The following is a 17,331-nucleotide window of genomic DNA, read 5'->3' on the forward strand; positions in this document are numbered from 1 at the left end:
GCGGTGTCCTGAAATATTCGTAGGGGGTGTCCTGAAGACGCTGTCCGTATTGTTCTATAGCAAGTTGAATGTGTTCTAAGAACACTCGCGGTGTCCTGAAATGTTCGCAAATAAACAAAATGGGGGTGTTCTGAGGACGCTGTCCGTATTGTTCGTTGTCAAGTTGAAAGTGTTCTAAGAACTCTCGCGGTGTCCTGAAATATTCGTAAATAAACAAAATGGGGGTGTTCTGAGGACGCTGTCCGTATTGTTCTTTGTCAAGTTGAATGTGTTCTAAGAACACTCGCGGTGTCCGGAAATGTTCGTAAATAAACAAAATGGGGTGTTCTGAGGACGCTGTCCGTATTGTTAGAAGTTGAAAGTGTTCTAAGAACTTTCACAGTGTCCTGAAATGTTCGTAAATAAAGAAAATGGGGGTGTTCTGTGTTCTAAGAACACTTGCGGTGTCCTGAAATGTTCGCAAATAAACAAAATGGGGGTGTTCTGAGGATGCTGTCTGTATTGTTCGTTGTCAAGTTGAATGTGTTCTTAGAACTCTCGCGTTGTCCTGAAATGTTCATAGGGGGTGTCCTGAAGATGCTCTCCGTATTGTTCGCTGGCAAGTTGAAAGTGTTCTAAGAATACTCATAATGTCCGCGGACATTAAAAGTTTCCATAGGCCATAGTTGATATATTTGACTCTATGGGTGTGATATGCTGCGGTGGTTGTGGCCAGGGCATAGAGTGTTGTTTGCCATTTGGCCATGCACCCAACACTCTATGCCCTAGTTATAAGCAACTTATAGTTGCTTATAACTTTGGGTCAAAAACAAAGTTATAAGGTACTATGGGTGTGATATGCTGCGATGGTTGTGGCCAGGGCATAGAGTGTAGAATATACTTACTGTTTGGTTTAGTAACTGGAGTACATGTATTTCTTGCTCATTTCTGTGATAAAAGAAAATAGCATGTTAGTATTAGTATTTTGTAATGACTTATTACATTGTATAATCAACTTTTTTTTTTTTGACCTCATATTTAGTAGATTACAAACCAGAGTACTGTGCAATTTGCTCAGTTTCTTTGTTCGTTGCTAAAATCATTGGGTCTGTGGGAGAAAAAAAAATCTATATTGGATTAAAAAAAAACTTTTTCTGTTATGCTACAGTTTATTTGTCTGTTTGTTTTCAGTGTTCACTTGTTGTTTCTGGCTAATGCTTTATACATTGACTTGTTGCATTTTTTTGGAGCAGTAACATATTATTTATTTGTTTGGATATTGTACAATTTTGGAGCAGTTAGATACCAGTAGGCATATTCTAACTGTCTATTCTTTGATATATTTTAGTGGTATTGATTTATCTGTTTAGATATTGTTAAATTTTGGGACAGTTAGATACCAATTGGCATATTCTAACTGTCTATTTTTTGATATATTTTAGTGGTATTGATTTATCTGTTTAGATATTGTTAAATTTTGGGACAGTTAGATACCAATTGGCGTATTCTAACTATCTATTTTTTGCTCTAATTTAGTGGTATTTATTTATCGGATTAGTTGTTGTCAGATCTTTGGGCAGTTAGATAGCTTTTGGAATATTCTAACAGTTTAAATTTTTTTACTACAAGTTTACTAAAGGTTTAAGTACAGTTTAGTAATCAAATTTTGGTTTTAAGAACATTAAATAAGCGTTTGTAAGATTTGCTGATAATCTCTGGTTTAGAGTAATGGTACTATCATTACATTCAAACCATACACATTTTTTTTTATATATGCAGTGTAGTGCCCTGAATTGGTTGTGGCTCCTGCGTGGTAGATTATACCTATTGTTGTGAAGGTTTTCTTACCAAGTGATATTTGACCATGTGTGAATCCAGTCAGCTTACAGTTGTTTTTGGTACCATCTGCATTGTAACGTAGAAGCATTAGTATTACTTATTTACTATGTGTTCGAATTACTAACGTGGAGCGATTATCTGAATTGCAAGTAGAACATAATCTACCATGGTTTGCATTTTGTACAAGTTGCTGAAATGGAATGGATTCACAATTAGGTATTAATATATATACGAAGCGTTCATTGCGGATTTGTTCTTGTGTCACATTGTTGCAGAGTGCGCATGTATGTTTCCACATGTATGAAATCTGGAAGTATTCATTTATAGGTATGTTTTTGTTTTGCAGTACTTGTAGTACGTACATTAGAAATTCTTGTGGATCTTCCTGTGAGTTTATAGTAAATTTCACCATTCCAACACAGTGGTCCAATTGTTGTTTGATTCCATAAACACTATACGTGTTGTCAGGTTTGTTTGATGCGTTTCTATGAAGTACTAACATTTGCAAACACAATGGGTCTGTACTGTGTAATTAAATGTTTTCAACAATTGGTGGTAATTGAAATAGAATATTCATTGCTACAATTGCGTAGCAACTTACACCAACTATATTTGAGAGTTTAAATTGACCAGGTAGTTCTGTATCTGACTGCTTTTTTTGGAGTTTGTCTTCCTTCTTTGAAGAAGTACCTGGTTTACTTTCCCTAATTGATTCTTTTTTGCTTTTGGTACTTAATGAAGTATTAGTTTATTTTACTCTCTTTGGAGGATTTGCAGTGACATCCTGTTGCATTTCTGTTTGATTTATTTTTCTTTTATAACGTTTTACTTTTTGTGGAACAGAATATGTGTTTAGATGGGGGGTGTATAGTGAGCGAAGTCTATTGTATTCTAAAATGCAAGAAATATCAGCGTTCAGTTTACTTGCATCAAAGTTGATTAGAAATAGACCGTCAAGTGTACGTAAGCGTGATAGTGCTACGTAACTCATTTCTTCTTTAAAGACTGTGTTCCCAATATCTATCATTGCTTTGTCTAGGGTAAGACCTTGTGATTTATGAATCGTGACTGTGTATGCAAGAGTTAGAGAAAATTGTTCTCTGCATACCTACATGTCTTTGAAGAGAAGAAATCGAGCTGTTGAGTGTCCAATCCTTTTTACTTCTGAAAGTTTGTCAAAGAGAATATTGACAAACTGAATTGTGTTGTCACGTGGGTATGTTTGAAAGCCAACAACTGTACCCAGTGCTCCATTAACTGGTCCTTGGTCCACGTCAAGGTTATGTATAAGCATTACTCTGCAATTTAAGGATAATTTTAATATCTTTTCTAAGTCTGCTGTGTTTGAGATTGATTTTTATAAACTATTTAGTCTTGTTGGGGCTTGGTTACACATGGGTAGTGTCATACCATGTACATCTAGTTTGTCTGTGGCGCTAATTTCCATTATTGGTTGCATTTCTTTACTTAACATTGTTTCATTGAATTTGAAACAGCTTGCAAGAGTTGGCATTAAGGCCATACAATTGACATTTTTGTGGGCTAATTGTTCCATAACATCTGTAGCACATGCATTATCGCCATAAAGTGCATGGATGTGCCGGGTTTTCAATATTGCTTCTGCTTCTTTAGAAAGTATACCAACTCTCATACTTTTTAAGATGTTGGCATAAGTGAGATCTGCAGATTGCTGCATGTTTTCTGTTAATTCTCTGTATTGGAAATGTTGCCAAAGGTTGAAATTTCCAATGCTGCCAACAGTTTTACGGCAGAGTTTGTGTCCTAATGTTTTAAAAATAGGCTCACCTTTTACTGGTGTCAATTGAAGAAGATCTCCAAAAAACAATAATGTGTTTTCCTGCAAAGAGCTCTTCATAGTTTGTTTTGAGTACTTCTTGTAATCTGAGGTGAATCAAAGCCAACATTAGGTTGGATCCATGCTCACTTCATCTATTAGTAGCTTTTTCATTTGTTTCAATACTCTGCGTAGTTCCATTGCAGCTTCTGCAGAAAAATTTGTAATAGTCTAATTTGTTTTGGTGTTCTACTGGCAATAGTAGTAATCGGTGTAACGTGACACCACCTATGTTGTAGGCAGCTAAACCAGTGGTGGCAGTGACAACAGCTGACAGTTTGTTGTTTGTCAATTGTTGAATTAACTTACTGATGATTTTGATTAGGAATGTTTTGCCAGAACCAGCTTCACCACTGACGTATAGTATTATAGGTTTATAATTATGGCAGGAGCATTCTTTATATTCATGTTGTACACCATGTGCAATTTGTTTTGTTACTTCTTGAAAAATGCTACTTTGCTCATTGTTTAGTTTTGATTGTAGTATAGTTAAGTCTTCTTTTTCTTCATACTGACACATGGTGTTTTCTAATTCTATCATAGCTATTTCGCCTCATTTGTTAATTGTGGGTCTCCCAGTGGTTCTTGGCTTCCTGTGATAGAAGGTTGACTACTGTCAGGAGTGTCCTTATCTAGTTGGGCCTGGAGTTCTTCTTCGTGTTGCTGTTCATTGTGCAACATTGTTTTGTACTGTGTAAAGTTTACATCAGTTATAGTGCTTTCGCTTGCTTTGAAAGCATCTTCATGTGAGTCATAGTTATCTAGTATTTCTTCTTCTTTTCTCTATGGTTTAAAGAGTTGTAGCAGGGACATATAATATACTTCTTTATGTTGAGGAGTCTTTAATGACAATTTGATATGATTAATTAAATGTGGTTTGGTGAGTTTAACTAAGCTGCCTTCACAGTTTGTCACTCTGTATTTACCTTTTTTTTATTCAGCTTTTATATGATTTTTGTATGTTTAGTTTTGGGCTATGTGGTATAGACACATGGTTTCCAAAGTATTACTTCTGTTTGGGTAGTATGTGTCCAATACATTGTTTTTCAAAATGTCTTGGCTGTTGGGATCACGTTTGGCAATTGTTTCTATATCTTCGTATGATTTTAGAACTCTTTTTCTAGATTTAGCTGGACCAAGACTTAGCCATACTATATTTTCAGATTTACCATACAATGCAGTACCAGTTAAACGATCAGCTGCTTCACATGATCCACATTCTCTATGGGAGATCATTTTTATGCCCAAGCTGCATAATTTCTGAGACACTGTTTTATCTGATGACAGGTCATTCCAGAGGTCTTGGAGCTCTGTCTTTTCTACTTTGGTTAAGTATGCTGTGACATATCGTGCAGCTGCAGTAGAATTGTCTGCAATGTACTGCACATCTATGTTTGCATTCCATAAGTGGGCAATGATTGCATTATAATCATTGATATATTTTTCTTCTTCTTTTCTTTTTATGTAATATGTATTTTTAGGTGACTTACCTTTGACACTATGTCTAACTGAAGACATAAGGTTGTTCACTTGACCTGTATTTGTAACTGGTCTAGGGAAACCAAATCGGCATTTGGTGTAGTATTTCCCTTTGTTTTTGTATTTGCGACGACAATATTTTCCACATTTGTGTCTTTGAAATTGTAAAATGTTTGCATGAAATCACTATTTGTTGCTTCCAATGGAATTTCACAAGTGACATATTTTTCTATAAACTTTAAAACAGTGGCATCACTGTCTTGACCAAATTTAGGAGCATCTTTAATCCATAAAAGCATGTGGATATGTGGTGCTTCTCTGGCTTGGTATTCTTTTCTCCAATAGAAGTGTTGCACTTCTCCAAGGGGAGGAACAGTTTTATTACAAATAAAATGTAGCATAGCAATGAAGCGATGGTGAAAATATCTTGAAACATTAACAGTATCCAAAGAACAAAGTTCTGCAGGTGTTAGTATATCTATGTTTGTTTTGTTTTGTTTTTGTTTGATATGCGTAGGAAATCATGTAAATCTTCCCATGCATATTCTGCACAACTTAATGTAACAAACCAAGTGGGTTGGCCAAGGTTTCTGATCATACAACGTACATCTCCATGACGTCGAAACCAGTACTCTTTAATACCACGCATATTTGCTAATAGATTTGTAATATTTGATTGTAAAACCTCATCCTTTTGTTGCACTTTTTGTAATAATTGTATAGCTGTCATATTTTGAAAGTGTGATCCTGATTTTAATATTCGTGCAACTCCGTAACATAAAGTTGCTAGTTCACTTTCAAAGAGTAGGTGGAATATGTATTCCACATTTTGTCTAAATCTGGGATCTTCAGAATACATCCGTAATGAGCGGTATTCTGATGCTTGTATTTGAATAGGTCTATCATCGTACCTTCCTCCTTTGCCAGTAGGAAAGAGTAGAGGAAAAGCACGGGCTTCTATACTTTTTTCCCATATGCTGATTGGTGATCCATTGGTTTGACGCATTTGGTATGTTTCCAGTGCATCTTCTATGGTGTCATTAGAGTGCAAAGGATGAATTGTATAATGGTCTAAAGTATTTGATATTGTAACAGGATCTAAGAGCGTAAATTGACCAGTTTCTTGTGTTTCTTGAATTATTTCAGTTGTATCCTTCAAGTTTTCTCCAATATTAATTTCTTTGTAATATTAATTATTCTCTTTAAGATATTGCAAGGCTTGTCTAACTTTATGTAAATCTACCAGCTGTTGCCATATTTTTTGTCTTTTGTAGGTACTCCATTTACTAAGGTAATTAAAGATTGCTGCATTAGACGTTACACTCCTAGAGTATGCACATTTTCTTTTAGATCTAATGGTAAATAAACTACTTTTCCACAAATGCCTTTTACCAATTCAGAGGGAGGTAATTTTTCTGTTTTTGGTTGAAGGCATATTATTGCTTGAAATGGGTGCACTGTTTGAATTATGATGCTCTCATATAAATTAAGTTGTTGTAGGGGTTTTGGTAGTGGGTATAATTCCAAATTATTTGTGATAGCACGTGAAGGAGTTTGGTTGTTGTCAGGTTTTGTAGTGCAGTAACTGCAAAGTATTAAGGGGTCAGTTATTTCGTATTTGTTTTCTGCTACAAGGTAGAGAGCTAATTCAAACCATTTAGAATCTTCATTGTCTTCTATTTTGTATGATAGGTCTCCAGTTTTTGTCTTAATTTTATAAAAAGTTCTGCGGCAACATACACACACATGGTTTGGTACTTCAGCTGATGTACTTTTACATTTTATTATTTCTTTTTTGTATGCGTTTAGTAAAAGGTTGCCATGTGTAGAATTGTTGCTAATTTGGTTTAAAGCTATTTCATTCTGTAAGTGGCTTTCACTTCCAAAATATTTTTTTCTGGATATAGTCAATTTCTTCAAGTAGGTCTTTTGCTGTACCATGTAGAAGAATGTTATTTAAATTTGCTAGTGCTAAAGCAGGACTTTTAGCATAGTACAACCTATGGACTAGATTTCTTATAGTTGAATGATGTGTTGATATCCTTTTGATACCATGGAAGGTGGTTTTGCAAGTAGGTCCTGTAATGCAGGCCAATGAATGTCCTTGTAGTCCGGTGTACTTACGCACTGGACAGGTATCCATATTTTGCAGTAGTTTAATTTTGATTTTGTCTTTGCTTTTTACATATTGATTGAGGAATTGGCGTAAAGATTTGAAACATTGTTTGGGAATGTTACACATTGACGTGCATGGCCATTTGTACACTAGATGTTCTGATTCAGTTGAATGGAGGGGTAATTCTAAGTTTTCAGGGCATATTTTTGTAAGGAGTACTTCTTGTTCCATTATGGTATTATTCACTTTTTCATAACCTTGACCACTGCTATGTATGGCAATTGTATTTGTTTGGTTTTGTTTGTACGCTTCTTCATTAAAGTATGGTTCTGTGCTCGTAGTGTGATTCCATTCACCTCCGCAGATACTTAAGAAGTTCTTTCTGTTGACATTTCGTTTATTGAGAAGTCTTTTTTGTAATTTAGTTATTAGTTTTGTTAATGGTTTCATTTTGTTTAACACTAAAATAAATACCTTTCTTTTGAGAGGAATTGCACTGTCTGTCAACGCTTCTAAGATTAATTTCCTACGATAGGTTTTAAGCGTTGAACCTGGTTTCTCTCCTGTTTTTATAAGATTTTGAAGGACTTTGTGACAGAACATTTTGGCTAAAATACTTTTCTTGGTATGCTTACTTTGAACTATATCAAGATTTAAAGAGGCAGTTGTATCTATAGTGATAGCTGATTTTCTACTAATTGTTTTTTTGTTTGGTTTACATTTTGATAGAGGAGGCAAAGTTTTTGTACTTGAAACTTCTTGTGTTTCACTAAATGACTGTATTAGCTGTTTTGTTTCAACTTTTTTACAAATTCTGCTAGAGATGGATGCTTATGTTGGACAATTTTATTTTCATTTGCTCCACTTCTGCGTTGCTTTCTACGGATTTGACTTTTGGTAGGCATTCTTTAGGGTCTGTTGAAAAAAATAAAGAAGGTATGGGTTGGGGTGTTCTGCAATGTATGTGTGCTGTGTGCATGAGTGTTTGAGTAAGATGATAAAGATGTATGTAATGGTGTGTGATTGTGCATTGGGAACCTCAAATAGTAGGGATGGGTATTCTTGAATTTATGTGCTACTAAACTGGGGTTCAGATGACAGACAAAAGTAAGCTAGTGGTGTGGAAAAGTACACATAGTAAATCTAATGTATACAATTAAAACAGTTGTTTGTTCTATAATATCAAAATTCTAGCGGTTGAGTTGGGTAATTTGTGTGTCCAAAAATAGGAATTTGTGGGCCATTCTGGCTGTAAATCGCTGTTTAAGACATGGCGATTTTTGGACAGAATGGTGCACAATCTCTATTTTTAAGCACAGAAATAGCATGAATTAACTTTACAGTGTGTTTGAGTAATAATACAAATATTATGGTGATATTCTACTTACTTTTTTTCTAAAATGAACAGGTTACTTCTTAGTTCTTCAAATTCGGCTGCTTCTTTTCAGGAGAATGGTCTTCACTGCAATTGTAAAAGAAACAAATTAGTAATTTTGTTTGTATATAGCACTGTTTTTAATTTAGACATTGATATTTTTAATTGAAATCCTCAGCGCCTTCCTCAAAACCATTAAAACTATCTTATTTACATAAGATACGTTGTACCAGTTCAATACATATGATATTTTCTTAATGAACAAATTGTATTGCAATAACTAACTGTAGCAAACAAAATATCTTTACAATGTCTTGTGAAATTCATAATGTACCACTGAATACCACTATTTCTGTAACTAAGCTCTTACAGGTAATAGTGCCTCAATGTCATGCTTAAATTAAAGTAATTAAATAAATAAATAAATGAATAAAAAATTATGTAATTATATAAGTATTATTTTTAGATTTGAACATAGCGTGTGCATGTATGTAATTTTTTTGAATATATGTAGTCTATATATTTCATTTAAAAAATGTTAGTTTAACATGATTTGAGTGTGTGGGTGTATATAAGTATAAAGGTTTATAAGTGACAGTTGATTTAAGGAGATTGAAAAAAAGACAGTAGATTCATTTTACAGATTACACAAGCTAAAAGTCAGTTTGAAAATGTGTTCATGTACTGTACAGAAAATATGCATACCTGTAGTTTGTGTTCATGCATATGGATATGTACGGAGCTGCAAGTAGAAATCTTGGAGACTTGTACAGTATTTCTTGTAGATGCTGCTTGCCAATGATATGACACTTGTACTCAGAGAGATTCATAGTACATGTGCAGTGCTGATCTATGATGATGCAGTTAGATGTAGAGGTCTTGAATGTGATTGGTGGATGGTCATGTGACTTCTTAGCTACATCCAATGAGGGAATGGAACAGAGAGTGAAGTGGAAATGGTTAAAGGGCTGTTCATGTTACGATATGTCCGCGGACATGCCAGTAGTTCGCGGACATCGGGTGTTACATCCGGGGATTTTGGGGTTCAGAAGTCATGCAAATGAGAATGAGCACTGAAAGGGATTGGTCAGAAAAGTTTAGTGGGTGTGTTGTGCCAGGAGAGAGTTTCTCAGATACTGTTTTTGCTGGGAGAAAAACAGATAGCTATGACTGTGTGTTTCAGAAAACAGATTGTTTGGATTTTGGGAGATTCGTGGATACATTGGTTGAAGGTGCATGCAGAAAGCTGTGGAGTAGCTGTAGATCTTGGATTTCCACATGTGGAAGTACACTGGCATGGAGTACGTGGAATGAAGTGGTTGGACTTGCTAGCTCTCTGTGCTACTTTGGAGACAGAGCAACATCCTTGACATAATTGTAATTCATTGTGGAGGGAACAGATTAGGACATGTGTTTGGAATTTCTTTGAAATTTGCTATGAAAGAAGGACTTGGGAAGGTAATGGACATATTTCCTAATTCTCAAGTAATATTTTCAAGTATTGCGCAGAGACAAATGGAAAAAGCAAGGCGAATGTTAATAATGCTGTTTGTGCCTTTCTAAGAGATTTTAGCATGTCCTCTTTTCACAATGAAAATATTATGTTTCGTAGTACATACATTTTTCACAGAGATGGAGCCCATCTTACTTATGCTGGCAATCAGATTTTTCTGAGAAATGTACAAAATGCAGTGCAACCTTTTTTAGAATTACAGCATCCATTTTGAAGTAGGTGTTGAGTATTTTTGACATACAAACACCTCCCAAAGGCTCTTTTCAGAGCCAACACTTACTCCCAGAGAAAATTGCAATGGTTATGATAGGGTAGCACCCCAAATTTTTAGATGTCCGCGGACTGTCCGCGGACTTCTAAAAAATACAAAGGGCCCTGCTTCATTTATTTTCACTTCTATTTTTTAACTGTGAAAGGCGGCTCTGAAAAGAGCCTTATTTTTTTTGATTTTTGTTATTTTTATTGGTTTTTTATACATGACACAATAGGAGAGGAGGGGAAAGGAGGGTAAAGGGGGGGACACCAACCACAGGGATAAGAAAAGGCGAGCTGAGAGAGGAAGATGTAGAGTGGGTTTTATTTGGGTTGTGAGCAGGTCTTCTCATGCTCTGAGACGATAGTCTCAAAAGCACTGCTAAGTGGCTCCCCCCCTGCAGAGTACTATGTCGCAGTACATACATGCAACTGTGACCCTCGAAAGGTAAGGGTCATCAGAATTCTGTATTGCCTGTGAGGCAGCTTGAGGAAGACGCTGTCCCACAGAGTTGGTCCTTGTGGTGACAGGATCAGAAACGGAGGATGAAGTAGAGGAAATCAACCTACTATGCTCCTCGCAAGGTACAACCTTGCAAATGGCCCCAGAGTGAAATGATCTTAGGTGTCACTTCATGGTAGTGGTCCCAAAGCTGTACGAACCATGCCTCCCGCGACTGAGTACCATTTTGCACTCATTGCAGGTGACACGGTTCGCACAAGCCTTAGGACCATTCCCATGAATGGTAAACAACCGCCACACCCAAGACTCACGCCTAGTGCGGGTAGTAGGGATTTCCTCCACCTCATTCTCGTCATCCTCTTCTTCCTCCTCTGCATCCTCACTCCTGTTCCCCTCTTCAGGCCCTTGGGAAGGTGGTGGTGGTGGAGGGAGTGGGTGCTGAAGCAGGTGCAGCACCAGGTGGCAGTAGTGCAGCCATGGATGCCATCTCGATGATGGTGTAATCTGCAAGTTGCAGGAAAAATAGCAGTGCTCTGAAGAATAGCCAGAAACACAATGAGAATAAGCTCTAAGGCGTGGTATTTTATAGGGGTGCTTGTTCGCGGTTCGCGGACATGCGCGCTGTCCGCGGACAGATCGAGCACAAAAAAAGGTTCAAAAACTTTCAAAAAGTATGTAGAAACTCAGGATTAGTATGTGGGACTTGTGCTATGGTGAGTTTTTATTGAGAAATATTGTGGATTACTTGAAAATGTGCTTTTAAATTGTTCTGGGACATGAACAGTGTCCGCATTCAGAACACGCGATCAGCATGGGCGCGGTCACATGATCGCTTCGCGAACATGTTTGCGAAGGAAGCAGCTGTCCGCAGGACACCGAATGCATGGACATTGGTTTGCGCATGCGTGTTGATGTTCTATGGACACTATTCGGGTCCTGAAGTAATTAAAAGTGTGTCACACGTCAAACGAACATTTCGGGACACCACATGTGTTCTAGAACAGTTTGAAGTTGGTAGCGAACAGTACGGACAGGTAGAATGTTCATCAATGACATTTGTGATGTCATCTTTGATGTCCTGGGTGTTAGGCTTAGCAGTGCACGGTGGTGGCACGAGTTATACTTGCTTAGCTTACCATAACTGGCAAATTTCAAGGGTTTTTCGGTTTTACTTGGAACCATAACGTCCCTTTAACAAAGTTTTTTCACTAAATATATATATGTATGTATATATATATATATATATACACATTACATGGCTTGCGGTAGCCGCCATGTAGCTATGGTTAAGTTGAAAAACCCATAGGAAGAGCACTTTTTGGGTGGCTTATAACTTTGCTCACCTGGACGAATACTCACCAAACTTTACAAAAAAAGTATATGGCCCACTCTGAGTATGGTGACGTTTGGTCAAGGGGGAGTAAAGTTACAGGGGGGGTCCCAAAATTTATATTTTTCCCATAGACATAATGGGAAAACTTTCCATCATGCCTACAGCCCAAACTGCTGGATGGATTTTCACCAAATTTGCGGCAGCAGCGGCGGCCTGGTCCCGACAGCTTTTGTTAATATGGTGTAAATCCATCCGGTAGCTTTTTTTTAAACGACCAAAACATAAGGCAAAAAAAATTGAGATATCTATGTCCGCCCCGTGGACTCACTTCCCTGTTCGGTCCATGGACTGGCATCCGATTGCCCCAAAAAATTAGATGCTTTTGCCTGGTCCGTGGACACGGGACGCTGCCGCTGATTGGGTGGTGAGAAAATTTGAAATGCGTCGGTTTTCCTGAAACGGCCGCCATCTTGGATTCGCTGACTTTTTTGGGGTCCGCGGGCAGCACAGTGAAAACATTAAAAAAAAGCAACTTTGCACTTGTCAAACTCAACAAACAATCTCTGGGGATGTGGTGAGGGGTGAGAATGGGATGGGATATGGCCATAAGAATCCAGAAAACGGGTTGTTTCACCCCCCTGACAGTCCACGAACACTCCAGATGTCCCGGGTCAGTCCTGGGGTGTTCGCGGACACTTCAGACATCTCTACCTATTTCTGCATTACAGGGTTGGGGACAAGCAGTTTTTGGATGGCTTATAACGTTTGCGCCACTCAATGAAACTGCATGTAATTTTGCAATTTTATTCTAGAACTAAGCCTGCATGGCTTTGCAAAGATTTGTGGGATCTGTCAAGAGGGGGCAAAATTAGAGGGGGGGGCCCAAAATATTGTAAAGGCACATAAATGTGGTGTCATTTGACGAATCTGCACAACATTTGGCAAAACGATTTTGGATCTAGATATAAATGGTTTTCTAAAGTTTGGTGGGATTTACTCAAGAGGGGGCGAAATTAGAGGGTGGTCTCAACATTTTTAGATTGCTTAGAGCTTTGTTGCTATTTGACGAATGTGGACACAAGTTTTGAGAAAGATTACAGTTCCAACCTTCAATGTTTGTGTAAAGACTGAATGGATTTTGTCAAGTGGGGGTTAAGTTATATGACTATTGTATGTACATACATTTTGACACTCTAAAAAAAATAAAACATGGGCAGATTTCGAGAAAACTCATGAGGAGCATTGGCAAGGACATTAAAGCATGGTTTTGCAAATGAGCCCGTGTTTTATTTTTTGACAAGTGTCATAATGTAGGTACAAAAAATAGTCATATACCTTTGGTGACTGAGGTGTATATATAGCCTGTTGCCGTGGGCAGTAGCCAGATTGTCTGGGTCATGACATAAGGTCATGACGCAGACAATCTTGCTACTGGCCATGACCGCTAGGGATAATAAAAAATTGTGTTAAAGTGGCTATGTTTACCTGGGACCGGCTATGTGATAAAGTTATTCGAAGGTAGGATAGGTTTGAAAGGGAGAAAAAGTGCTTGTGGTAATATGTTCATAGGGTTAAGCAGGCTGCAATGGCAAGGGAAGAGGGGCTGTGTACGGATACCCACCTTCTCTTTCATGTTGGCTGTCTTGGAAAAGGATTTTCTTTCCCACAGCGGGATGCTATAGGAAGAAAATCTATGTTTTAGCACCCTGGGTTCCCGCTTTGGGAACCAGGGGTGCTAATGGCCTTTAACCCCCATTTCAGGGGCTAAAATGTACGATAATGGTCTGTAACCCTCCTTATTTATTTATTTATTTATTTATTTATTTATAACGCGCCAAAGCCGCAGACATCAGGCTGTGTGTTTACAGTATTTGTTGAGAAAGATGAGGTGGAGGAAGACAGCTTACTACTTGCTGAGAAAGGAACAACTTTTCTGAGAGCATTGTGGCCATTGGATTTGGTGTGGCGGCGCATGGAGGTGGGCCCGTAGGAGTACTGTCCAGGTAGTCTGCGACTAAGCACAAAATTGCACTAAGTGCATTTCACTTTGGTAGCTTTAGTCTTTGGTACACTCCCAACAGTAGCAAAGAAATGGCACACCCATGATTCGATATTGGTGCTAGAAGTAGGCACTTCCTCTACCTCATCTTCTTGGTCCTCTTCTTTGTCGTTGAAAGTACTGAGCTTTTTTTGTTGTGAATGTCCTCCAACTGGTGGTGGTGGTGGCTCTTGGGGAGGATGGATAGTAATAACTGAACCATTTATAAGATAAATAGCAGTTTTAATAACATTCTTCCAAGTATGTACTGTGTACTAGATTGGTAATGGATAATGAGTACGTAAAGGTATCGGAGGTGTGCAAGGGAAATTTTGAAGTTTAAAGTTCCTAGATCTGTAGAAAATGCAGTTTCGAACTGTCTTCGAAGCACGTATCTGATCACGAAGTGCAGACGCCTTTGCGAACTCGTCACCATGCCGCACGCATGCGTATTGTCACGTGGCACTGTCCAGAAGTTTCCCGGAAGTCTACGGATGGAAAATTATTTCAAAAAGTTGCAAAAAGTGTGTAGACGTGTTAAAAATGATGCTACAAGGTGGGAAATGGCAAAGTTCTAAGGTGAAACTTTGTAAATTGGACAAAAATATTGCTTATTGGCCAAGTATGATATTAGTAAGTTGTAGGAAAATAGCATGCACTGTTAAAAACCCGTGAAATTCACTGAATAAACTTTGTTAAAGGGACGTTATGGTTAAGTTGCACTAATAAAAACCTATGAAATTCAATGAAAAAACTTAGTTAAGGGGATGTTAGGTAGGAGTGCTGGTGGCAGTGGTGTGTATGTGGAATGTTGCACTTGGTAACACAGCGACATGATGGGGGCATTATGTTGCTGTGGGTGTGCTCAAGGCCTAGACTATTGGATGCGTGGCCGAAGGAATGCTTGTGGAGCACAGTAATTCATAGAATTTCGCACAAAAGTGGCGCACGCGGCTGGCGCACAGTGTCCACGTGCGATACACTGCGCTAGCCGCGTGCGATAAAATCCATTTCATCGAACAGCGTTTTCATGGATTTAAGCCTCCAAAACCAGCCGTGGTGCAGAGTGGCGCAGCGACCCTGCAGCAGCGCCAGTTACGCCCCCAAGAACGCCCTTGCGCAAGGAAAAGCCATCAAAATTCCCAATTCATCGCAAAGGGCTGCGCTAACCCTGGACCAGTTCACAGGGCTGCCAAACAGCAAACGCCAAGTGGGGAACGTGTATTTCAGTGGTTCGCGGGAAGTTTCACACGCGATTGTCCTGGGTACGTGTACATCAGGGGTGCGCGTGAAGTAACACATGCGATTCCATCAGGGCACGTGTATTCCAGGGGTGCGCGGGAAGTATCACATGCAAAATCAGCAGGGTACGTGTATTTCAGGGGTGCGCGGGAAGTATCACACGCGATTCCATCAGGGTACGTGCATTTCAGGGGTGCGCGGGAAGTATCACACGCGATTCCATCAGCGCACGTGTATTTCAGGGGTGCGCGGGAAGTATCACACGCAAAATCAGCAGGGTACGTGTATTTCAGGGGTGCGCGGGAAGTATCACAGGTGATTCCATCAGGGCACGTGTATTTCAGGGGTGCGCGGGGAGCACTACACGTGAATTGGCCGTGTGGGTCCTCCCAGGTGTTCCATCTACACCCTCCATGGCCCCTGCAGCCAGCCCACACCACAGGGGACTACCCTGCACCCCTGCTCATGTCCCGCAGGCAGCCCATCCACCAGGGCCATGCCCCCCAGCCAAGCCACATGTCACCTTGCACTACTGATCAACAATGCATGTCTCCCAGCACCCTCACCCCCAGCACTGTGGGGCACCTGCCAGCAGGCCCCACACATGTCCAACTCATGTCCCCCTGCACCCCCACCCCCCAGCACTGTGGGGCACCCTCCAAGAGGCCCACACTCATGTCTCCCAGCACCCCCACCCCCCAGCATCCAGGGGCACCCTCCACCAGGCCCTCACTCCTTTCTACCACCCCCTCACCCCCCAGCAGTGCGATTCGCCTTTGTACGTGTATGTCAGGGTTGCACGTGTAGTCTGACACGCAAATTCATCAGGGTACGTGTATTATGGGTCTGCGTGAACTTCCACACGCGATATCAGCAGGGTACGTGTAATACGGGGTTCGCGGGAAGTTCCACACGCGATTGCCCTGGGCACGTGTATTTCGGGGTGCGTGGGAAGTTCCACACGTGAATTCAGCAGGGTACATGTATTCCAAGGTGCGCGGGAAGTTCCACACGTGATTGCCCTGGGCACGTGTATTTCGGGGTGCGCGAGAAGTTCCACATACGATTGTCCGTGGTGCGTGTATTTCGGGTTGCGCGTGAAGTTTCACACGCGATTTCAGCACGGTACGTGTATTCCAAGTTCCAAGGGAAATTCCACATGCGAATCCAGCAGCCTACGTGTATTCCGGGGGTGCCGGGCAGTCCTACACGTGAATCGGCCGTTTGGATCCTCCCAGCTGTTCACTCGACACCATCCACGGCCCCTGCAGGCAGCCCACACCACAGGGGACTACCCTGCACATGTCCCGCAGGCAGCCCATCCACCATGCCCATGCCCCCCAGCCAACCCACATGTCACCCTCCCCCCAGCATCCAGGGGCACCCTCCACCAGGCCCCCACTCATGTCCCCCTGCACCCCCACCCCCCAGCACTGTGGGCCACCCTCCACCAGGCCCCCACTCATGTCTCCCAGCACCCCCACCCCCAATCAGTCAGGGGCACCCTCCACCAGGCCCCCACTCATGTCCAACTCATGTCTCCCAGCACCCCCACCCCCCACCAGTCAGGGGCACCCTCCACCAGGCCCCCACTCATGTCCAACTCATGTCTCCCTGCACCCCCATCCCCTAGCACTGTAGGGCACCCTCCACCAGGCCCCCACTCCTGTCCCCCTGCACCCCCAGCCCCCTGCATCCAGGGGCACCCTCCACCAGGCCCCCACTCATGTCCCCCTGCACCACCTCCCCCCAGCACTGTGGGCCACCCTCCACAGAGGCCCCCACTCATGTCCCCCTGCACCCCCACCCCCCAGCACTGTAGGGCACCCTCCACCAGGCACCCACTC

The sequence above is a fragment of the Ambystoma mexicanum genome, chromosome 11 (genome assembly GCF_040938575.1).
Source record: "Ambystoma mexicanum isolate Mex_15411 chromosome 11, UKY_AmexF1_1, whole genome shotgun sequence".
Lineage (NCBI taxonomy): Eukaryota > Metazoa > Chordata > Amphibia > Caudata > Ambystomatidae > Ambystoma > Ambystoma mexicanum.